The sequence below is a fragment of the Rhinichthys klamathensis genome, unplaced genomic scaffold (assembly GCF_029890125.1).
Source record: "Rhinichthys klamathensis goyatoka isolate OS25496 unplaced genomic scaffold, OSU_Roscu_1.1 h1tg000036l_1, whole genome shotgun sequence".
In the NCBI taxonomy this organism is placed as follows: domain Eukaryota; kingdom Metazoa; phylum Chordata; class Actinopteri; order Cypriniformes; family Leuciscidae; genus Rhinichthys; species Rhinichthys klamathensis.
Window position 1 is genome coordinate 619,408 of NW_026606584.1, and position 23,892 is coordinate 643,299.

General features: G+C 39.3%; 1 protein-coding gene across 1 annotated transcript in view; it reads right to left on the reverse strand.

Annotated features, from left to right (window-relative positions):
- The window catches only part of LOC130081162 (inactive rhomboid protein 2-like), a 134,825-nt gene extending 111,180 nt beyond the window's left edge, over positions 1-23,645 (reverse strand). Inside the window, exons 1-2 of the mRNA XM_056246119.1 lie at positions 23,329-23,645; positions 17,885-17,972 (exon numbers count right to left, since the gene is read on the reverse strand). The gene's annotated coding sequence lies outside the window, so the exon portion shown is untranslated. The remainder of the gene's footprint in view (positions 1-17,884; positions 17,973-23,328) is intronic.
- Between the last annotated feature and the right edge of the window lie 247 nt (positions 23,646-23,892).

Below are 23,892 nucleotides of genomic sequence, written 5' to 3' on the forward strand. Positions count from 1 at the left end.
TCGCCTTGCCGGCCTTTGGCCTCCCCAGTTTCTCGCTGACGATCGGTAATAGTTGATAAATTAAACTTTTCCCAAAACCTGTCAGGAGTAGGGCCACAACATCACCTCCATTCAAAATGTTTAACAAACACTCTTCTTGTTTGGGCTTCAGTTTGCAAATGCCGGGAATATTCTCCATAACAGAGCGAATTGCATCCCGTGTGTCCATATCCGCGGTCGTTTTCTATTTCCCTAACCTAAAATACAATCTTAAACTTGGCGCTTAGCGTCTACATCACGGCTCTCAGCCCGCCTTCTGTTTGTTGATTGGCCGGCTGTTTTCAGGCCGGAGGAAAACTGAGAGATAGGTCGAGTACAGAAGCGAACTGAAATTGAGCGGAAGTACGAAGTCTGACGTAGTCAGGCTAGGGAAAATAACCAACCAACACAATCGTAGAAGGGGATTTTTCCGCTGATGACGACTGGACGGAGCAAAGGAATTAGTGTGGACCTCATCAAAAGTCGTTAAATACAGCTACACCAGCCAGGACTTCATCTAGACAGATACTGGATTAGAACATCCTGATCAAACCTGCCAGATCCAACAAAAAACACAAGTTCATTTACTGTTTGCATAGTCTAATAAAGGAAAATAAACTAGTATAAAATTTGATTTTTACCTACTAGCCTGCCTGTTACTCAGTCATTATATTTAGTAGACTGATTAGGTCCAGTAAAAGTAAATTACATTGCATCACTCAAACCTCTGCAAATTGAGTGCCAGTCACAGAGCCGGTCACAATTAAAAGGATAGTTCACCCAAAAATGAAAATCCACAAACAAAAATAACGACTTTATTCCACTATTTATTTCCTTATAGGTGATGACGTAATCTCTGGTTGAACAATTGTGGTTGAAAAATATATCAAATGTTTATTTTTTTTAGAAAATGAACGATCGTTTCGCTAGATAAGACCCTATTCCTCAGCTGGGATCGTGCAGAGCCCTTTGAAGCTCTTCAAAGCCCTTTGAAACTGCATCGATTTGGACTTCAACATGTTAGTGGCGCTTGAAGTCCATTGTGTGGAGAAAAATACCTGAAATGTTTTCCTCAAAAAACGTAATTTCTTTTCCACTGAAGAAAGAAAGACATGAACATCTTGGATGGCATTTGGGTGAGTAAATTATCAGGAAATTTTCATTTTGAGGTGAACTAATCCTTTAAAGAGGAAACGCAACATGCAGCATCCTCAATCTGCAGCCTCAAAGTCTGTAATTGAAACAACACCAAAATAACATATTTTAAACGTTCAATAGCAAAGTTATGAATCTCAACATTCATTCCCGTTCACACAGCAACTTACAGTAGCGTCTCGAATACTGCCTGTATGAACGTGCAAGGTGAGTCAAGCCTGTATTGTCTTATCAGTAACCATAGCAACAGTGACCAAAGTAATATCAAAGATGGCGACATCCATAAAACTGAAAAGTCGTATCACTTTTGACAAGACAAGAGTCAATTCAAGCCACGAGTTCATTAGTCAAATCTTCATTAACCAACAGCAGCTTTTATACCTTGGTGGAGAGCTGAGCATTTGAGTCGCATGTAGCACACAAAACAGGAGCAGCTTTGGTGGAGAACAGTGACTGGATCTAAAGCCCTCGTATCTCCATTGCTGTAACGTACCAAAAACATGAAAACCCACAACACATGGTAGACACACGTTTGTGCAGCGCAGAGCGGCTCTCTCACACTATATGACGTGACGGACAACTTGTTGTCCAGGGCTGCCTTTCCCAAAAGCATCGTAAGCCTAGGTTGATTGTAAAAACAATTGCCACCAATCAACTTAGGCTTACAATGCTTTTAGGAAACGCAGCCCAGGTCGGTTCCATTCACACAGCGCGAGTCCTGAAAATGTATGGGTGGGAGTTTGGTTATAGAATGCAGTTGTCACTCCCGTAAATAACTGACCTGTGTGTGAATGTAACTGTCACGTTTTGGATGTTTGTTTCTTGTTCCTTGTTCTGGTCTGTCATGTGATCCCCTGTTTTAGTCATGTGATCCTGCCTTGTGTTCCCTTCTTCTTCTTCTTCTAGGATTTAATGGCGGTTGGCAAACCAACTTAAAAGGTGCATTCTCGCCACCTACTGAAATGGAGTCTTGTGTTCCCTTGTCTGTTGTGTCATGTTGTCATTGGTTGATTGTTTAAATGTTCACAGGTGTCCCTTGTCTCGTTGTTAGTCTTGTATGTATTTAAGCCCTCATGTTTGCCCTGTGTCTTTTTCGAGTATTGTTTATTTTATGCTCCGGCTGTAGTATCTTGTTTTGTGTTCCTGTTTTAGTTTAGAGTTTTCCATGCCTTGTCATGCTTTTGTTTTGTGTTTATCTTGTTTTGTAAATAAATTGCGTTTGGGTTCTCACCTCAACTTGCCTCCAGTGGACTTAATCGTCACAGAATACTCGACCAAAATATGGACCCAGCAATCCGTCTCTTTCGCCTCAGCCAAGGTGACCGCCCGATTGAAAAGTATGTGGAAGAATTTTGTAAGCTCTACCATGGGGTGGATTTTAACAATGCTGTCTTAAAGGACATGTTCCGCTATGGGCTTACGGACATTCTTTAATACCTCATGCCTGACAACACCCCTCAATGGACTTTAATGCAATATATTGACCTCGCCCTTCAGATAAGCGGCTCGTCCTTTACTGTGTGCTTTGTGGATGAGGTGTCCCACAAGCTCACAATATCCCCTGCCGAGCCTGAGCTTCTTCACGTCAGTCCGGCTGAGCCTTCTTCACGTCAGTCCTGCCGAGCCAGAGACTGTTCACGTCAAGCTTGCCCAGCCAGAGACTGTTCATGTCACGCTTGCCCAACCAGAGACTGTTCACGCCAGGTCAGCCGTGCCTGTGTTTTCAGACAAGATGGCCGCTGCACTTGAGACAGTTCCAGAGGATACAGCACTCATGATAGTAACCACAGCTATTTTGTGTGTGTGGGCAGCACACACTCGCCCAAGTTGGCCGCCACGCCTGAGAGTTCTCGTCCTGTCATGGTCGCCCTTCCAGAGTCTCGTCTCGTCATGGCCACCCTGCCAGAGTCTCGTCCCGCCGAGACCGCCCTTCCAGAGTCTCGTCCCGCCGAGACCGCCCTTCCAGAGTCTCGTCCCACCGAGACCGCCCTTCCAGAGTCTCGTCCCGCCGAGACCGCCCTTCCAGAGTCTCGTCCCGCCGAGACCACACTTCCAGAGTCTCGTCCTGCTGAGACCACCCTTCCAGAGTCTCGTCCTGCCGAGACCACCCTTCCAGAGTCTCGTCATGGCCGCCACCACGCCTGTGTCTTTGCACAAGATGGCCTACTCTACACCTGTGTCTTCAGCAGAGCATGTGAGCGGAGTGGAGCGGGGAGCGCGAGCGGGCGGATCTTGGACAGAGCGCAGAGCGGCATTTTTAAAAGGACGGAGCGTCGCCCTATTTCCCGCTCCAATTTCGCTCCGCTCACCCCACGAGTCTGACTCCACGTCTTTTCCCCGCCTGGCTAAAGAAGCTCGCATTGTGTTCAGCATCCCAAGCGGGTCTGCGAGCGCAGAGAGGGTTTTCTCCGCAACCACCGCATGAGTCTGAAGCCTCAGACATTGTCCAAACTTGTGTTCTTGAAGGTGAACTCAAAAGAACTGTAGATAAGGAAAGCAATTCATTTAATTTTTTTTTTTTTTAGTTTGACAACATAAGCCAATTTAAATTGTAATCCACGTGCACTCTGCGCAAAAGTTCAGTTTTACGAATTTTGGCCTAATAGTTCATTTAGCCTACTTTTAAAACTTTGATGTAGCCTACAGTAGGGCATAGCCTGTATATTTTTATTTATATAATTAGGCCCATTGATTCATTTAATTTTACAGCAATTTTTTTGTACAATTGATATAAGCCAATTTTAATCGTGCGCGCTGTGCAAAAGTTTAGTTATTAAAATTTTGGCCTAATAGTTAATTTCCTTTTAAAACGTTTATGTAAGCCTATATTTTTTTATATTTTTGTTTATTTAATTTTTATTTATATTATTAGCCTCATTTATTAGTTTAATTTTAGAGCAGTTTGTGTGTACAATGGATAGGCTATAAGCCAATTTAAATTTTAATCGTGCGCGTTAAGCAAAAATTCAGTTATCAAAATTCTCCCCTAATAGTTAATTTACTTTTAAAACTTTTATGTATTTTTTTGTTTATATCATTTTTATTAATATTATTAGGTCAATTTATTCGTTTAATTTTACAGGACTTTTTGTATAGGCTATATTCCTTCTTACATAGGCTAGACCTAATTTGTCATTTGAAATAAAACATTTCTATTTGGGCTGTGGTCTAAGCTAAAAGTGAAGTAGGCCTACATGCAGATTTTTTTCCTTTTTTGGAGCGAGCGGGGGGGCGATTTGAGTGGAGCGCGAAGCAAACTGCGTTGAGCGCTGAGCGATAATGAGCGGAGCGGCCTGATGTGGCTTTGAGCGGCGGAGCGGAGGGGTGAACAGTTTCGTGAGCGAGGAGCTGAGATTCTCACCGCTCCACTCCGCTCATATGCTCTGGTCTTCAGACAAGATGGCCGACTCCACGCCCGTGTCTTCGGACAAGAGGGTCGCCTCTACACCTGTGTCTTCGGACAAGATGGTCGCATCTACCCCTGAACTGTCGGATCCGCTCTGGCCCCCTGGACTGTCTGGTCCGCCCTGGCCCCCTGGACTGTCTGGTCCGCCCTGGCCCCCTGGACTGTCTGGTCCACCCTGGCCCGCTGGACTGTCTGGACCGCCCTGGCCCCCTGAACTGTCTGGTCCGCCCTGGCCCCCTGAACTGTCTGGTCCGCCCTGGCCCCCTGAACTGTCTGGTCCGCCCTCAGGCCCCCTGAACTGTCTGGTCCACCCTCAGGCCCCCTGAACAGCCTGCTCCGCCATGGTCGACTGCCCAGTCTGCTTCGCCCTGGTCACCTGCACAGCCGGCGCCACCCATGCTCCTCAGCCCAGGTCCACCATTGCCATGTCCTAGTACCATTCCCCTGCACAGACCTGTCCCTCCATCCCTCCACTCCACCACCCTCCTGAACTATTACTGGTTTTAATGGGCGTCGGGAGCCGCCCCTAGCCGCCTATAGTTATAATAGGCGGCTATGTCATGTTTTGGGTGTTTGTTTCTTGTTCCTTCTTGCCCCTGTGTAAGTCATGTGATCCTGCCTTGTTCACAGGTGTCCCTTGTCTCGTCGTTAGTCCTGTATGTATTTAAGCCCTCTGTTTGCCCTGTGTCTTTGTCGAGTATTGTTTGTTTTATGCTCCGGCTCTAGTATCTTGTTTTCTAGTCTAGGTTTGTGTTCCTGTTTTAGTTTAGAGTTTTCCATGCCTTGTCATGCTTTTGTTTTGTGTTTATCTTGTTTTGTAAATAAATTGCGTTTGGGTTCTCACCTCAACTTGCCTCCAGTGGACTTAATCGTCACAGTAACCATATTAACCCTCTGGGGTCGGCGGTATCGCCAGCGATACCAGCTCACTTTTTTTCTTATCAGTGCAAAAGAGACTCAAATAACTCTGTCGATTTTTGTGATACAGGCAAGTGTTATACATCATTCAAAACTGTTAAATGTCTACTTTTATTTGTGTACACTAATAATAAAAACAATGTTGTGTTTTTCATAAAATAAAGAAAATAAACATGATGCGCGTTCTGTCGTCTCTCTCAATGTGAAGTTAATTCTGAAACGCGACAGAAAATGATCTGTAACTCAGCAAAAACTTGCCACCCACACGTGAGAGTTATGTCTTTACAAAGCTTTAAGTCTCCATTTTTAAATGATGTAAATCATACCAAAAACAAATATTCTCTGTTTAAGTAATCCGTATGAAAGCAACGACATGTACAGTTTCTTCAGCCCGAGCTCATTAACTCTAATGTGACCACGCCCACACGCGAGCTGTTAAAATTCAAATGATCCACGTGAAGGAACGCAGAGCTGTTACTGCCCTCATAACCTCAAAACAAAGAATCAGCGACTTCAGTCCTGCTCTGCTTTTCGTCGAGTTTGGAAGTGTTTGGTCTGTGCACCTTGGATTTACCTCAGAAGAAATAGAAGAACACGACTTGATTATGAGAACGATTTTTAACCCTCTGGGGATGGCAAACGCACCGGTGCGTTTTGGCAGATTTTTTTCACATAGCAGAAAAATAGACTTAAACTACTCCATCATTTCTGGTCATACAGAGTTAAGACATATTAAAAAATAAACTGTTAAAGGAACACTCTGACTTTTTGGGACTTTAGCCTATTCACCTTATCCCCCAGAGTTAGATAAGTCCATACATACCTTTTTCATCTCCGTGCGTGCTATAAGTCTGCTAATTAGTCTATAAGTCAGTAAAAATGCTATAAGTCTGTTTGACGCACCCACCGCTAGCCTAGCTTAGCACAAAGACTGGATGTAAATGGTTGCAGCTAGCATACTAATCCAAATAAGTGACAAAATAACCGAGTGATAACCGCAGCACCTGAGACGTGCCGTGGTGAGGAGCAGAGACGTGCCGTGGTGAGGAGCAGAGAGCGCGTCTCAGGTGCTGCGGTTATCACTCCACCCAAGTAGCAGTGCTTCGCCTTCAGAGAATATAGTTCCCAGTATTTATACGGTTAAAATATGTCTGTGTCTCATGTGACTTTGTTTTTTGTACACTCTGTGACTATACAAATCACAACATGTGAATAGGAAAATGTTTGCGTTATTTTGTCACTTATTTGGATTAGTATGCTAGCTGCAACCATTTACAACCAGTCTTTGTGCTAAGCTAGGCTAACGGTGGGTGCGTCAAACAGACTTATAGCACGCACGGAGATGAAAAAGGTATGTATGGACTTCGCGGCTCCTTCAGCCTCTCTGTAATCACCTCTCTGCAGACTTGCTCAATGTCCCGCCCACGGCGCTATCTGATTGGTTACTCCTCACGAGTAATAGCCTATCAACACTTGCGAGACTGGGCATTGGAGCTGTGTGTCGGAGGCGTTTAGCGCGGCGCGGTAGATGCAAATTGACACAAATAATGCATCTGTCTTTTCTATCATTTCACTGTAGCTCAGCATCGCGATGTAACGTTAACGTTGTTACTTTAACAGCAGTACAACTGTTTCTACTGTGATGGTTTAACTTTGCAATCAATCCATGGTTCAGCAGACTGATAGAAGTAGCCTAGCATAAACTAAGTAAAGCGCTGTAATGTGAACTGTCAGTGCGATAGAACAATAAAATCCGAAATGGACCACCCACTGGAAAGCTGCGGATTTTCCCACAGGAAAGCAGAAAAAGACTGTTTTCCTAGTAGGCTATGATGCAAAGGCCTACAGTCTATTTATGTTTAAGTTGACACGACGTTGTGCCATTTAATTTTGCCATTCATAAATAAGTGTTTTGACATGTCAAGCCGAGTGGCACTATCCATAGTACTGGGAGGGGGATTTAATTCTTGCGTGTTTTTTCGTTGTGCGTGATCACAGTTCATATAAGCTATTAGAGTAAAAATATTGCGTTAGGCTACTTCATGAGTAATAAGAAAAAATATTTTACAATTCCTGCAAATGCAGTGATGAAGTTCATGTTCTCATGATTTATTTTTATGAATAAAACTTTTTCAAAACATCCCCCCCTCTGTTTTTTTCACAAATCGCACCCTGTATATATATATATATATATATATATGTGTGTGTGTGTGTATATGTATGTGTAGCAATAATCAGATTCTCAGGTCTGCCATTTTCCCTAAACTGCTGGTTTTGCATTCTTTTCATTCAGAGACTGTGACAGAGTAGGGGTCCTGTGACTGTTGATTAGATTAAAAAGTCACCCACAAAGCCCCTCTGTTTGTAATTTGCCACACGAAGCGGATGGTGCCTGGACTTGATTGAATTACTGATACTGATGCGCTCATGAGGCGTTTGTCTCTGATTAGTAAACAAACGAACTACTATCGCACATGTGACTCATCACCATTAAGCTAAAGATCCAGTGACTCCCCCCTGGGGTTTTTCGCTTACACACACAGAAGAGAATTGTGCAATTAGACAATTGGCCGTTGTAGCAGATGTTAAACTCATCAAATTCGAAGCACACACACACCCAAGACACGGGACTACAGATGACCAGGAGTTCATCCGCTCACCATCGGTCAATGAACTCTGAATACACAAACACACACGCACACACGGACAGAGACAATCATTTGTGAACACATGGGATCAAAAATCCCCTTTGTAAATGTATAAAATGTTTGCTGGTTGTGTTTTCATGATTCCCTTGTTACCAAATCTGCATAACTGTAAGTTTTACGATATGTAAGCGATCTGATATGCATCTAATCACGAAGAATCCTGTATCTTAATCTTTCCAACGTACAACTACACCGTGCGCGGTATCAGGGTAATCAGAATAATCAAAGAAGATTGAATCAGCAACTCAAAATTTAATATGATGCATGCTTTTATAAATACCTAGTTTAGAAGTATATTGTTACTAAATTTTTATCTGCTATGCACATGACCCGGAAGGAGTGTACTTCGGGAACCACAAGGTTTGCCGACACGCCTCCTCCCAAACGATTGGATCAGACACGTAAGAAAGGCGTGTCTCGAGCTCCTTCAAAACACACCGCCACACTCTCCTCAGTGCAAGTTTTCTAAGCCAGAGAGAGATTCCAAATTTCCTGCAAACTCCAGCCGGAGTTCTGCCTATTCTTCATCGTCGTTTTCCTACTTTGTTTTAATCTAAGTTTTCTTTTATTTGATCTACCTCAGTTTGATAGTTGACTTCGGTCAGTGTATTCACGAACGAAACAAGTCTAAGATTTATCGTTTCTCGTACGGGCCGCAGCTGAAGCGATCGCAAACATCTACCTCCTATCGGAAGACGCTCCAGACACTCCGCGACCAGCCTTTGTCACACAGCCGCACACGAAGGGGACCGTAAAAGCAAGTAAATCTAAAGATAAATGCTGCTTAAGGTTGTTTAGATTAATTTAGAAACCTTTTGGGGTCTCGTGTTGAACTATTGTGAACTGTTTTGAACTGTTCTCTCTCTCACTCTCTCTCTCTCTCTCTCTCTCTCTCTCACACACACCCACTCTCTCTCTCTCTCTCACACTCTAACTTTCTCTCTCCAAATACGTCGTATTGCAATCCTTTGTTAACTGTTTGTTTTGATATGCATATTATTTACTCCTGCGTGATTTAAGTAGTCTATGTAATCTTTAGTATTGTGTTATTAAATTCCATAATCTTTTGAATTGAATCTGTCTTATTGTTTCACAACATTTGAAGTCCCTGCAAATGTCGATTTAAGCTACCAGCTCTACTTTGTTTAACTATTTTAAACATCAGAAAGTGCCGTATACGAGAAAATATTTCCTTGTGGCCACAGGAAAGTATTTCCTCTGTTTACAGGCAGGTAATCTTGTGATATAAGGAAGTTTTCGGCTCCGGTCCGCAGGACGGACAGGGTGCATGACAAACTAAGTTGGAATCACATGAAAATTTACCTTTATAATCGATCCTGTTTACCGACCCATATTAATAATTACTACGAGCAATCGTGTTAATTATTCATATATTGGGAGGTTTAGTCTATTCCCTATTTGGGATAATTTAATTTATGTATGCGATTAAATATTCATTATCTAATGAATAATATTCCCCATTTGAGTTCATAATTCCCCCAAATAAGCTCAATGTTGCTACATATGTGTGTGTGTGTGTGTGTGTGTGTGTGTGTGTATATTGTCCTTGCATTCTTTCTTGTGTGACACACCTGAATGAAAGGCTCATTAATATGCGGGGTCTTTGTCTTCTCAACCACCTAATTATTCAAAGAATCTATTGTGTTATGTGAATGTTTAGAAAGGATGATTTTCAGATCATTTTGAAGCAAAAACTCTAGGCCACAACTTCCATTAGTCAAAAGTCTTGTGGACACATATTTAGTATGTGTTTTGTGGCTTTATTTCAGAAACTTTCATTTTTAGTTTTTTCATTAACCATGCATAAACAATATTCTCTCAAAAATACAAACATGTACATACATGTTGCTCACATATTATGGTAGCCCTGTTTGTGCTAAATAGAGTGTAATTTCACCTGTGACATTAATATGTTTATAAGGAACTGAAAAAAGCACAAATGTCAGGGCATGTCAAAACATCTCAAGGACCCCAAATACACCTTGGTCCCCAGAGGGTTAAGGTAAGACACATAATCAGCATCTTATGGTTGTATATACTTTACATTGTAGCTACTAGTTTTACTGGTGCCAGACTAAAATGTTATGAAATGAGATTGGAGTGAAAAAATAAAGCCTAATGCTAAATGAATATACATGTACACACAAGAATGTTTTTATCTTCGATAATTAAACACAGCATAATATAAAGTAGGCTTATTCTTAAATGGTGAATATTATAATGTTTAGACTCGTGTTTACTGTTAAATACTGTGTTTGTGGATATCTAATCAAACGTAGATATGTATAATGTAACAATAATGTTTCATTGTTTGGAGCGGCTCGATCGCTTCAGTAAACGTTCTCTGCATGCAATGTGAGTTTGAGTCACTCGGGTTTGAAAAGCAAAACACGCCAAACACGCCAAACATTAGGCTTCATGTTTTTACTCCAATCTCATTTCATAACGAATGGAAACGTTTGAAGTAACATATGATAATCCATATATTTTTGTCTAGTGTAGTGTTACTGAAGTGTTCCTTTTTAACGATGTATAGGCTGCCTGCTATCTATCTGTTATTATTTTATGCAGCCCTACACATAGGCTATAACAATGCACAACAAACTTGGTGTTCAGATATATTTAATAATAATTTTAACCAGAAAAATCTAAAATGTATTCCCAAAATCGTGCAGCCCTATAGTTTCTCTTGATATCAGCATGTTCACAGGTGTTTTTTGTTTTTTTTACAGGGACCAGATGCCCCACTGATGAGTCCTGCTGACTTCAACATTCACAGGAGTCTCTGTACATGAACATGGTAAAATGAAAAATCAAACACCTTGGAAATGACAGGTATGTACTATGTTTCAGGAATGGCACAAAGTTGTGTGACTGTTCAAGCCTCTGTCTTTAGATTTGTCCTTTGTTGTATATCTTTGGATTATGTTGTGTTGTAAATAAATCCAAACAATCTAAAAGCCATTCTTTTTTAAATCTCATTCTTTGGGCAAGGCTCCTCATAATGATAGGGCCTGATAGCACCTAATAGGGCCATTATGGGAGGGTCTTTGTCTTTCTCAGGTGTGAAAAGCAGTAATATTAATGAGATCACGCCCCTTCGCATAAAGCTATCTAACACAAAACACGTCATACAAATTTTAAAAGACTTTGTTGTCTTAACTGAATGAGTAGTCAGGATGATTTTCACATAGTTTTGGAGCAAATACTCTATGTGATACTCTAGGCTATGTGATACAAATTTCAAAAGTCTTGTGAAGAAATAATCAGTATGGGTTTCATGACCTTATTTCAGTGACAATTTTTTTTAGTTTTTTTCACAAACCACGCATAAACGTCATTATCTCAAAACTACAAACTTTTACATACATGCTGCTGACATATTATTGTAGCAGAGTTTGTGCTGAATACAGTGTAATAAGACCTTAGCCATGGAAATGTCACAAGTAACAGAAAAAGCACAAATGTCAGAGCATGTCAGAACACCTCCAGGACCCAGAAAACACCTCAGACCCCAGAGGGTTAAGGACTCAAATATGAGACTGACAACCATATTCTGCTGCTGTGTGAACATGGCCATTGTTTGTGCAGATGTGGGCTAGAGGGAAGCATTTAGAAGTTCAATCCATGAAATAAATGTACTGCTTTTTGAAACCAAGATGGCGGCAAAAATGACTTCCGTGTTACGAGCTCCCGGCAACTTAGAGTATGTATTTATGTTTTTCTATTTTTGCACTTTTCATTTTGTAAAACCTTGTGAAAGTAACTTTGAACTTCCTTACGGAAACCCCATGACACAGGTTAACAACGGAGCAGTTTGTGACAACGGAGCAAAGTTTTGCAGAGTTTGTGAGTTCAGAAGGCGCATCTAATTCCAAAGAGAAGTACGCGACTGCAGTATAATTGGTCTCATCAAAACCTGGCTTTTGGATGCTATTACTGATGATTTTGCTGTTGAACCATCAGGATTTTCTAATCATCACGTGGATAGAGACAGTAACCTCACAGGGAAAACTAAAGGTGTGGGGTGTGTAGCTATAGTGTAACCGTAGGAGTATATACACAATCAAAACATTATGTTCTCCTAATCTGGAATGCATCATGTTCCAGTGTCAATCTTTATGGCTCTCAAAGTAATATTCTGTTTCTGTTATCGCTTCAACTGTAGGAATTTCTCCATAAATGAACTCCAAACTGGTACCCTGTGAAATATATACAAAATAATAAACAAACAGGAAACAGTACCTGGGGTACATTCGTTGTACCTCGCTTAATATATGAGATGATTTGACAGATGCCAGATCTTCTAATCGTGATAAACTGATCTCTGGATAATTTAGTTCTTCAAACGAATTTACGGATTTGATTCAAATATCTGGATTAAGTAATCTGAGATTAATGCTCGTTCTTGCGTTCATTGGAAAGGGCAGATATATCGATATTCGAAACCATGATCAGCAATGCAACGATTGGCTGGCGGCAAGAGGGCAATGTAAGTACATCATATTAAAAAAGAATACCACACACACACCTGATGAAAAACTTCTGGACCTTTATAATGTGACGTCCCAGCCTAGGCTGTGCATGTGGTTTTTAGGTGTCGTTTGGAGGGGGCATGGCTGACACACCTGACACTTGTTGGACGCAGAGTTAAATGTAGCTGGAACTGTTCGTGTGGGAGCGTCGTTTGGTCGATCGTCTCCGGTATGGAGTTCGACGGCCTGTGGTATGCTGAGTGTCCTGCTTGGCCCTGACACGTTTGTTTGTTTATATTACATTTATGTTTGTTGTTCTTGCGTTAAAATAAATGTTTTTGTTAAGAATTGACGTGTCTGGTCTCCCTTCTTGTTGCAGCCTAAGAGCCGGCAGTAACAATGGAAACAGCCAAAAGTTATAATAGATAAATTACTGTAAATGTGTAATGTTTGTTACATGATTCCAAATTATTTCCATTATTTCACGATTTCTAGTATTTGTCCAGGCTGTACATTTTCAATACAATATTGTAATTAGCAATTCATATAATTTTACCTGTGAAGCAGATTTCTTACGTGACAGCATTAATTAAAGTTTCTTCAGTCAAGAATATTTCTCTAATGGCACAGCAGACAGCATTTTTTATTTGAATCTCCTGCACTGCATCAAGCCACTCCCATACTAATGTCACTATTTAAATTAATGCATGGCATAGACTAACTGTGCATCAAGTGTGTAAGACTCCAATACATTTATTAGGCAATTATTCCCTCACAAATAAATCTCTCAATGAGTAAAACTGGCTGTGTTTATATTATGATAGACTACTCAACATTATAACATTATATTTTCAAATTAATTTTTAAATTATTATTATTTAAAATTATTATTGTTCCTGTTTCAATAGCGTACTTTTGTAAGGAAGTAGCAGTGGCTGGGACAGACTTTAAGTATGACCTTCGCTTAAAGCTCCTGTAGGTAACTTTTGAAAACATGTATTTGCTAAAACTGTCATTATGTCCTGACAGTAGAATATGAGACAGATAATCTGTGTAAAAATCAAGCTCCTCTGGCTCCTCCCAGTGGTCCTATTGCCATTTGCAAGAAATACACGCTCCCGGTCAGAAACAACCAATCAGAGCCAGGAGGAATGTCTTAGCACTGTCAATCACGCTCGTGTACGCGCTGATCACACCCCTCTCTTGCACAGCGCGTTGCGCGAGCCGTCGTTCAAACTCAAGATTGCCGGCGTGCTGCAGCTGTGCTTATGACGGAGAAACAACCTAAACTGCCAATTCTCGAGTGACACCTGCTCATAAAACAAAGAGGTAAAAGGAAAAAGACTGATGACGATAACCAAGCGAAAAAGAAAGAATTACACAGAGCCCATTGACTCGGTGTCAAAACTCTAGCCGCATAACATGTAGATAAAATGTCACGCACTCTGCTAAGCAACAATTGAAACCTGCTAATTCACTGGCTTGTCATGTTGCTGAAATAATGTACTAGCACACCTTATCTAGCATTATATATCGCTAGAATAATTACTTACATACCGTAACGTTAGTTACCGTTATATTAACGTTATCTTACTAGCTATTTATAACTTATAGAAAGAGTGCAACGTTATAAAGTTACATGTTGGCTATTGGAAAATACATAATGATTTGAGGACCAAGTTTGTAGTCAAAGTATGGGCAGGCCATAGTCAATGTAAAGCATATTATTGAAGTTTAGTCCCTATTAGTGAATGTGCCATATAACTTTTTATCCGCCGTTATGGGTGGCCCTGTTTACTAGCCTGCGCGTTCACGACAGGCTCCGCTGTGGAGGACGAGCTGTGGAGGGAGGGCTGTAGCGCAGCAGAGAGCAAGGGGGTGGGACCTGTAAGTTGTGCTTGTTCAAATTTTCAGGCTAAGTCAACGTTTTCTCAAAACTCCCAACTGCAGCTTTAAAAAGATGTAATCTAATCCTGTTTACATGAAATAAGCCTGCTCCCGAGCAGGTTTGAGCTTACGGACCTGTTGCTATGACAGCAACTCCGGGATGACCTTCGAAGAACCTAACAATCCTGAATCATGTCAAATTGTCAACAGTAAAATCAAGATAACAGAGTAATCCACGTGCGAATAACAGGCCCCTGGACTTTAACTTTATTGGTTTTGAGGGAGGGAGGGAGGGAGAGAGAGAGGGAAAGAAAGAAAGAAAGAAAGAAAGAAAGAAAGAAAGAAAGAAAGAAAGAAAGAAAGAAAGAAAGAAAGAAAGAAAGAAAGAAAGAAAGAAAGAAAGAAAGAAAGAAAGAAAGAAAGAAAGAAAGAAAGAAAGAAAGAAAGAGAAAGAAAGAAAGAAAGAAAGAAAGAAAGAAAGAAAGAAAGAAAGAAAGAAAGAAAGAAAGAAAGAAAGAAAGAAAGAAAGAAAGAAAAGAAAGAAAGAAAGAAAGAAAGAAAGAAAGAAAGAAAGAAAGAAAGAAAGAAAGAAAGAAAGAAAGAAAGAAAGAAAGAAAGAAAGAAAGAAAGAAAGAAAGAAAGAAAGAAAGAAAGAATGAATGAATGAATGAATGAATGAATGAATGAATGAATGAATGAAAGAAAGAAAGAAAGAAAGAAAGAAAGAAAGAAAGAAAGAAAGAAAGAATGAATGAATGAATGAATGAAAGAAAGAAAGAAAGAAAGAAAGAAAGAAAGAAAGAAAGAAAGAAAGAAAGAAAGAAAGAAAGAAAGAATGAATGAATGAATGAATGAATGAATGAATGAAAGAAAGAAAGAAAGAAAGAAAGAAAGAAAGAAAGAAAGAAAGAAAGAAAGAAAGAAAGAAAGAAAGAAAGAAAGAAAGAAAGAAAGAAAGAAAGAATGAATGAATGAATGAATGAATGAAAGAAAGAAAGAAAGAAAGAATGAATGAATGAAAGAAAGAAAGAAAGAAAGAAAGAAAGAAAGAAAGAAAGAATGAATGAATGAATGAATGAAAGAAAGAAAGAAAGAAAGAAAGAAAGAAAGAAAGAATGAATGAATGAATGAATGAAGAAAGAAAGAAAGAAAGAAAGAAAGAAAAGAAAGAAAGAAAGAAAGAAAGAAAGAAAGAAAGAAAGAATGAATGAATTTATTTCTTTTCTTTTTCCTCTTCAGAACATGATCATTAGTAACAGAACATATTTTAACAACAAATAATAAGAACAATCTCAGCATGTTCAAAAGAAAAGAAAAAATATAGAAAAAAAAAGGAGAAGGAAGAAGCTAACTTATATTTGCCTTCCCCTTTTATACATCTAGCTTTGAAACGGCTACTGTTTTCTCTTTACAAAGTATCATAATCTATCCCCCGGGCAAGCCCCCCCCCCCCCCGGAAGAGAATTTTGTACATTTTAAAGATAACTTCATTAATCTGGTGCACTTTGAGTCACCCAAATCCACTATTAAAAATAAATAATCCACCCGCAAACCGCCTATATTTAGATATATGCATCTGATCATCACATTACAATTATTCAAATTCTTAGTGTTAAGCATGATAATATGATAACATATCACACTGAAGTAGGCTGATTTAAAATGAACATTTATTTAAAATAAAAGTTGTTCTTTTGGCAAAATTACATTTCCTTAATAGCCTAAACAGAGGATTTACTCCCTTCAAGCTTAAATTGTCAATGTTTCATTACATCACTGTTTGAAAACACTCAGAATAATTTTTTGTACCTTTATAAAGGGCATTCTCCCCTAATTTTATTAAATGTATGGTCCATCTTTCATTTCAAATTCTTAAATTTGATAAATATATTCAATTAAAATAATTAGACACTAGGCTGTTATGTTACCAATAAAATTAAATAATAATTTACATTGAAAAATTATAACTGTATTAAATTAGATTATTTAAAATATTTTTGAATATACAAATAAGGAATGTTGAAAAGAATGATACTTTATGAAACTAGCGTTTTGTCATTCAACGTTGTCACTTGCTTGAGAAGTTGAAGTCGTTCTCTATCTCCGTTGCTTCTAGCCACGGTGGTTAAAAATGGTACGGTCCACAATAGGGGTGTCTGAAATCGCTTTACATTAAAATGTTCCTACAGTGAAAATAGGAGTTGACTTGTATTGTAACTGTAATTATATTTTTTCACAATATCAGAAAAATTATCTGCCCCCCCCAAAACTGATATTTCTGTCCCTTTGGGGGTACCCACCAGTACCCCCTGTAATTCAAACTATGAGTGTATGACAAGTTTTGGTAATAAAATTTAATTCTGATGACTGACACCGTGGTAACTATATCAACATCCTGGCATCTCGCGTTTTTTGGTATTCACTATTTTTGGCCAAAGTAATATTGCAGCAACCAAAGGCTCACAATGTTTGACAATTTTAACCAAACCACCGTCGACAGAAGCGTCATGTTTTATTTATGCTTGGAAGGCTATAAGCGTTTTTGGTATTGTTGTACGGGCTTGGCTCATAAACTGACCCAGTTAATAAAAGGGCCAATTGTGGGTCGTGATATTGTGGTCTTATTTTCAATATAAAACATTTAGATCTATTTAGGTTTATTATGGCCTTGGTCTTGTTTACTGTTTTTTTCTAGCAGGATCTGGCAACATGAATGAGTCAAGGCTCGTACTTCCTTCCCTATGATTTTCTTGAACCACGCATACAGAAGTGAGACACATATCTAATGCGAGTTTATTATGTCATTAACAAAGTTGTTGTATACTACAAATACTACATGCCACTACATAACCAGCAACTGGGGGCCAGAAAAAAGCAGAAAAGCATAAGAAGATTGATGAACGTCTTTGGTCAACCTTAACCTCTAATTATGGAAAAAAAGCTCAGTTTTCACTTCCTCTGTAAAGAACTGAATATTTCACAACCACAGACTGCTTTAGGCTTTAATCCATTACTAAAAGATGTTAAATGTTAGCAAACAATTATTGATGGCTTACATGCAATGAAATTACACTCTATTAAAATGACATTATCAGTGATTGCACAATGAAAAGTACAAAATTCATCTCTATAGAAGTTTACCCATCTATAATGACTTTCTGAGAACCCCAGAAATGTGAAAAGGGTCGACTGAAATATTGAGGGTAGAGGGGGATAAAACTGTATTTCACACAACAGCAAACCTGCAAGTTAGTGTGTGACCACCAGAGCATAACATTAAAAAACATCACACTTACTATGTCGGACGGAACCCCTCTTTGCCTTTTTATTTCCGGAACAGTAAGAGGAACAGTAACTCACTTACTCATCTTCAGAGCAGTCTTTCTGCAAAACATACAAAAGTAGTTATGACCATATCAGTCCCCTCTTTCACAAGAAATGCTGAAGAGTTCCAACTGAAAATATAGCTGCAAGCAGCCATTACGGGGCCAAGCGCAAAAGCAGACGACAAGACATGCCAACATGGCTGGGAGTTTTAGACCAACTGCAGCAAGGAGCAATTAAAGACATGTAAAGATGAATTTAGGCAAAATGGCTTATAAATTATATATACAGTAAGTTATAAAATGATTTAATGGTTTATCACTTTCGACCAATAGGTGGCGCAGTTAAGAAATCGATGCATTGTGATCAGAGTGAGGTGACAATGACACATACAAAGTTTGGTGTCAAAATGTGAAGGCATTGCAGAGATAAAGCCTAAATAGTCATTTTGGCAGCATGCCTCAACTTTGATGCTGTGGTATACGAAAACGGTTTCGTCTATCGTCACGAAATCCATAACTTTTAGTCGGCACGGTCTGGAGATGACACGATTCGATTTTGGTGAAAATCGGACCAACGGTCTAGAAGTTAGAAAAATAAGGTTTTTAAAAAAAATAAAGATGGCGGACAGGAAGTTTGGCTGATTATGGCAAACCTGGTATATATGTTTTCGGCATAACCCAAGGAATCTATTAAGACCAGTGTCATTACAATAGGCAAATTTATTTAAAAGTTATTAGCATTTTCAGAAATTAATTATAACTTTTGACCAAAAGGTGGCGCTGTCTCAAAATCTTTTGAGAACCTTCAGGTCATGCTGCTTATGGCACACACTGAGTTTCGTAATGTTACACCAATGCATTTGTTAAGTATAGCATTTTAATCACAAAACTGTATTGAATTCAATGGCAATTTCACGTTTTGTTCTATTATAGCGCCACCAAGAGGCTCAGTCCCACCATTTTTTTTATGTGTCCTCAGAGTGAGCCCACACTAGCCTAGAAATCTAGATGCACCCTAGCGGCAGCAAAAATTATTTTGCAGCAAAGTGTGGTCTAGCAACTCTCCGTTGGCTTTTCGAGCTGGTAAAACCAAACTCTGGTCAGGCCAATCACATCATGTATAGAGTTGGTGGTTGGGCTTAACAATGACGGCAGAGATGTGACAGTTCCGCGTGATTTCCATAGGTGATTTCCCTGCTAACGTTACTTGAAAACAAAGAAGATGCTGCTGGCGAACAGCGGTCTTTCGAATCGGATTTGGCCGCGACTCTGGAGGACTTGGAGTTAAGAGAACGTAACTTAAGTCATTCTTAAAAAAGGAAGATGTGTTCGGAGTTTTGACGATCGGCAAAAGTTTAATATATCAACTAGCTCCGCTGGTGGAAAAACGCATGGGACTCACACACAGCGCACAGTTCGTTGCTCTGGTTGGTTGTAGCGCTGTCCTATTGCGTGACGAGGGATATTGAAAGACAACCGTTTAACCCGCCCCACGGATTGAGGTATGCCAATTGTGAGTTCCCAGACCTAACATCTTGATGTAGGTCTGGCTTGCCAGGCTAAGCCCACACATCTGTGTGTCAATTTTGGTGAAAATATCTCAATTCGCTTCAGAGATATAGACATTTATGTGAAAAAACACGTCAAAAATGACTCACACATGACTTTGAATTTTACTACCCCGTACTATCAATATTTTGACATTTGGGCATTGGTGTATGGCCAGCGACCTATGTTTCCGATTTTCTGACGGTGGTTTCGTCTCGATCGGACTAGCGGTTTCGAAGATATCTGCAAATGTTTTTTAAGCGCTAAATTACAACGCTGCACAAACCATATGCCGAAACCTGGCAAGTCTGGTATCGTTGGACTCAACAAGGATTCAGGAGTCTAATGATATGACTCCCGTGAAAATAAGTCAACCACAGCCAGAGTTATAAGCATTTGAAAATTTAATTTTACCACTAGGTGGCGCTGTTTCGAATCTTCTCAGGCTCCTTCAGGGCATCGTACTGATGACCCATACCAAGTTTCGTAACAATTTGTTCATGTGTTCAAAAAATACAGCATTTTAGCACATAATTCAAAATGGCCGACAGCCAAAATGGCCGATCTGGGAAAATTGGATATCAGTCGACTCGGCATTACGCCCTGAATCTAACGAGACCACTTTTGTGATTTTTGGACGAACCGTTCAGAAGTTATGAGCAAAAATAGCCATTTTTCATATCTCCGGACCAGTAGGTGGGGCTGCGCCGAAACGCAGCATGTAGCCTCAGGTCATGCTTGTGATGACATGTACCAAGTTTGGTCTGAATACGATTAAGCGTTGCGGAGACACAGCCTTACGTCTGTTTTCGCATGCGCTACGTAAAATTAGTTTGTGCGTTTATCGAAAACGGTTTGACGAATCAACTTGAATTCCATAACTTTATGTCACCACTTCAAAATTCAAAATTGCGGCCTTTTTTTATGATGGAAAATGACGTCATAGGGTGCGATCGAATCTTGTTGATAGGCCTTACGGTTCAAAAGGTATTAGCATAATATGAGTGAAACTTTGGACAGGTGGTGGCGCTAGAGGCAATGAGTTAGAGACACCAAAATTGGTGTATTTAATGTTGGGACTGTCCTCTATCAGAATGTCAAACCAAAACAACTTTCCCGCAAATGGTTCTGTGGGCTGCCATAGACGCCCAGTCGGAAGAAGAAGGAAATGGAAGAATAATAATAAGAACCGGAACAGATACAATAGGTGCCTCCGCACCTTCAGTGCTTGGACCCTAAATATGTCATTTCTGATGACAAAATCCTTCTTTTTTTTGCATTTGTCCTCATTCAAATTTTTAAACAAAGATATGAACAGTGCTTGATAATAGACATTGGACAGAACACTTTGCTCCAGTTCAAAAAACTTTGTTAAAATCACAGACAAAACTCTCATGATTAATTAGCATTAGTTCTAGCCTAGGTTAAATGCATCTTCTCATCTGTTCACACAACAAGCATGCATTTTAATGCACAGAAGCCTCAACTCAATATCAATATCAATATCAACTCAATCCCCACAAAAAGAACAAGCATATAATCTTAACTTACTATGTAGTTTGAAATGAAGCTTTAGAATTTGATGGCTATATGGAGGCACCCTACCTAGAAAATCTGTAAGAGTATAATAAAAAGAAATGTCACATAAAATATTAAGATTTCAATCTAGGTTCATATCAGTAACATGTGGTGGTTTTGAGGCCACATACTGCATTTGTCCACATGATGCATTTCTCTTGCCTTCATTGTTAAGTAACGTGTGTTGCTCAAATGGCAGCTTCCTTTTGTCCTTTTGTTGCAATATACTGTAAAGATGTGATGACTACAAGCCCCATAATGAGGATAATTTCAATAAGTGCTATTAAAGGCCAGCAGCAGAGAATCCTTCCTAGTTGTTTAATGAACAAACCTTGTCACTGGTTGCAAAGAGTCTATACTGTGCATATCACCCATCTAAGCATAGTACTCCTGGTTAACAAACTATTGGCTGAACAGTTTTCCATCCAAAAAGTCGGAACATGAAGGTAGGTAGATGACATGATAATTTTGTAGACAGTTGCTTTAAACATCAATTGCAAAAAAGCACCATAGAAGTGGTCCATGTGGCTGGTGTACAATACTTACACAAAGCTATGATAAAAAAGACTATATAGCGCACCAGTCAAATGAACTATTTTTATGATACCTTTGAGGTGTTTTTTGAGCTTGAAATTTAAAAATAACTACTATTTTGTTGTCGTTTCATTCTGTCTAAAGCTGCTTTTTAACTGCTTATGACAAACGACAAATGATAGAAGTCATTCATTGTTCCAAACCTATAGGTCATTTGTTCTTCTGTTGTGTCCAAAACAACATTGGACACTGACTTTCATTGCATAGCCAAAACATACGATTTTTTTTAGATTACTCAATGTCTGGCTAAACACTATATATTAGTAATTTTTCAATATTGATATTTTCAGTCAACAAAACAATAACAAATTGACAGAGGTGGCAAAAGTCTGCTCAATTCAACTTCCCAAACAAAGTAATTCACTGTATCTCACTGTTCAATGGAGCAAGTCTGAACTTGCCAAAAGGAAAACCAGATTCACATTCCTCAGCTATACTTAGGCTAAATTATTAAAGTAACGGTATACCTATAGAGAACAAAGAAAATATTTTCTTTGAAAAGCCAGAATGTTTGGAGGTGATGATTCTGAGCATGATGTACCCAAAGATAAGCCTCATATGATCAGACATTTGAAGAAGATATTAGGAGGATGGACTAAATCCTTGTTTTTCAGCAGACATGCCATGACATGGTGAGCCTGCCTAAATCTGTTTGACATATTTGATTTACATATACAAGTAAAAACCTGTTAAAAGCATTGTCAAACAAGCCACATAACGACATCAAGAGGACAAGAGAATCAAACTAAAATTACAGAATTATAATTTGTACTTTTCTACATGTATTTTAAGGATAGGGCCAGTTGATTTCATCTACATCAAGTCATGTGATTCCTATTTTTTCTCTTCAGCTGGTGTTTGTGGTCTATTCAAGTTTGTGAAAATAGCGCTGCAGCTATAGTTTGGAGTAGTTACTGCTCTATAGGGGGCCGGGCACAGGGGGGCATTAGGATGACTTTATTTAAAATAAAACAAAATAAACATTAAAATAAGCTAAAATAACAACAAAACAAGATATGTCTCGTTATTTGGTTATTTTTCTAAAGGATATAGCCTACATCTTTCAAATTATGCCAAGCTCTAAATAGGGTAGAAATTGTGAGTGGGGAGGAATGGGCACTTCAAATATTGTTGTGTATTGGTGGGCCTTGAAGACAAAAAGGTTTAGATCCACTGGTCTATGGGCGTTACTATACAACACGTGGGCATATTTTACTGTATATTTGCCTCGATTAGAGACCTCATTGTTCATGGTGTGGCACTCATGTAATGTTACATTGTCTTTACTTTTAACACTAATAAGTAGCAGGCGCCTCTGTTGTCACGTTGCATTAGCCTATCTGAAACCGCTTTAATTCGATTTCACAACCGCTTCCTCAACATTGAAAAATTCACACATACAAACGAAAAAAAAAGTCACTCAATTTTCAAAAGCAGTAAGTTTTTTTTAAGCAGACATTTATAAAACAGTTGCATTGCCCCGTCGCAAACAGTATTGGATAACAAACAACAATAGTGAGACTAGGCTAAGTGGCTGAACCCATGACAACATGGGTTGTCGTTATCTTTGTATCTCTAAACTTGTTCTACGTTTCAGCTCAGCTGACTATATCTAATGAAACGCTGGTTAAATTCACGTTTAAAAACTGAACACAACTTCAAAACAGTAGCAGGGTCCATTAGTATTGCCTCACCTAACAGATAAATGAGTGCACGTCCTCCAGAAGCGCTCCATTGACTTTAAGACACTAGTGACTCTTTCTCTTCTGTGCAGTGGGCTCCAGCACTCCATGCGTTTCACTTTTCTTTCATTCACACATTACTGATTCAGCAGGGAAATCCGAATCGTTCGGGACTAATTTAAAAGTTTAACCATTTAAAAAAGTATATAAACGTTGTAATTTTATGTGTAGCAAGTTGCTAGTATGCTTAAAATATGTTCTTGAAAGAGAACGAGTGTTGCGAGAAAGCCTGGGTTCATTTTCTCCTCCCTTCCTGCCGCGCTTCCTACATGACGTCGAATGGGAAATGGGAGAGTTCTCTGCTCATCTACACCCTGGATCACAGGCCAGCTTACACACTTATTATTATTTTTTTTATTATTAAATAGTTGACTTTAGATATCATCAAGAACGAAAAAATAATATGTTACAAATTCCAGTGAGCTGCCTACTAGACAATATTTTAAATATTGATTCGAGTATTCATTCAAAACTCTACTTATAGCTATATTAGAGTATTGCACTCTTTGCTGAACA